Raw genomic sequence first — 2,101 nt, 5'->3', positions numbered from 1 at the left:
TTGGAATAAAAACTTTGATCTTTGTATGAAAGCTAGAGTAGTTATTAGTTTAATTAATTTTTTTCCCTGTATAAATGACCGCTTTATCCAATCTAAAAAAAATACCATAAGAGTTGATCATTATCTCACATTCGGGCTACAACGATTAAGATAGCAAATTTTAAAAAGTGTTTAAAGTTGTTAATATACATCCCTCCTTACTGAAGCGTTGCAGAAATATTTGAAATGTTAGGCCAGCTAAACACGAATATTGAATATTTTACTGATTTATGAAAAATTAGTCCCATGACCTTGTCCTCAAAAAAAGATTCTCCTACTTTTGAAATTCAGTTTTTAAAATTAAATTCTTTGCGCTTACATCTGTGCATTTTAAATAAACAACATGCTCCAACCCTAGCATCTGGGTTATCTGTATTCGAAGGGACAGGATGTGAGCATAAAATCCCTTAAATCCATCAAAAGACTAACGTATAAGAATATAATAGCCTAAAACTATTCTAAACCTATCTGAAGTTTCCCTAAAATGGAGAACACAATCAGTTCAGTATTTTTTGAAATATTTTGCATGTGAAAAAAAGATAACTTGTAGGTAGAATTGTAGAATTTTTTCATTCTGTGCTTTTTAAAACTTTCTTTTCCACTTTATTCTAACCTTTGTGTCTGTATGACTGTGCACACAGTGGCGTGCACAGGATTTTGTTTATGGACAATAGTGACTTTGTTTAGAATAAAAAAAGGCCACTACCATATGATTATGAATAAGGTCCATAGCTTTAAATATTCTTTGTAACCCTATTTGGGATGCTTTCAAAGGGTCTAGGTGGTTTCTCCAATATACCTAAAAATGTATTCTAAATAAAATAAACATTCTGTTTTTCATTCATCCAATGAATACTATTCTGTGTTTTATCGAGTGGAAATAGATAAATAAAAATCTGGCAGCAGTTCCAGCTTTTTATCTTAGCAATTGATTTATTATCTTAGATGGTCAATCAGACACAATAATTCAAATAATTAGAGCGACAAAATTTATGAACGATTTAATTTCCCCAAGTAAATTCAACTAAACAAAGCTGAAAAAATAATTGACCTTTCTTACCTAATTATGTACACTTTTTACCAATAATGTGGTCGTATTGTAACTACGCTGTGCTCCTATTGGTCCAATTACGTGATAAGGGATCTAGAATTTCTATATTCATTACTGTAGCATTGGTATTTCATATCAATTTATATTATGAATTCTTCGCTGTTTGTGGTATCGTAGCTAGCTTCTTATCGATTGTTTTTATAGTAATTGAGGAATCTATAGATAAGCCGTTCTTGAGAACTTGCTGACCAAACAAATATTAATTCATAATTACTATTATATGTAGCAACAAGATCAGACTTTTCCAGTTTTTTCTGGTTCTTAATTAGTGAATTCCTTATTATCAATTTAAACTTCAAGTTCAAATACTTAAGTAAGTTATATCATTATTCTTTTTTTTACAGATTATGTTAGTCACAGTAGGTGGTTGCCGTATATGAAAATATGGAAAAATAGGTTACTCAAAATTTCATTTTCTATGACCTTTCTTCTTTTTTGATACTCTCATTCTTGTCAGTAGCCCTGCTACCTTAAAACTACAGTATGTTAGACACTCCTCAATAGTTGTTTTAATAAACATGAATAACTAAACTCTTTTGTAAAGTAGGATTGCTACTTAATTCCAAACACTAAGAAACAATGGCTAGACACACAAACAAGTAGGATGACTGATTTTAAACATTTTAAATATCTTGTTATAGCTTTAGTTGTATGGCCATAATTGTCCTTGTTTAAATATGGAAAAGGATGAATATTAGAAAGAGAGAAAAAAAATTGAGAGGAGAGAGTTTTAGAATGCAATATTACCAGGGAGATTGGGTACATGGGGCTGTAAATTACACTGATACCCAACATTTTTTGCCCACGTTTTATTATTCTTTTGGTCAAAAACTTTGGGTTCTTTATTGCATTTTGATTGGTTGGTTCTATAATGATAGTATCCACAATAGTTTAAATCTACAGAAAGCTATGTTTCTTTTAATATCATTGGGTATGTAATATCAATTTATC

Source organism: Acartia tonsa, chromosome 7 (assembly GCF_053477335.1).
Source record: "Acartia tonsa isolate MP-2025a chromosome 7, ASM5347733v1, whole genome shotgun sequence".
In the NCBI taxonomy this organism is placed as follows: Eukaryota; Metazoa; Arthropoda; class Copepoda; order Calanoida; family Acartiidae; genus Acartia; species Acartia tonsa.
This window is presented reverse-complemented; position numbering follows the sequence as displayed.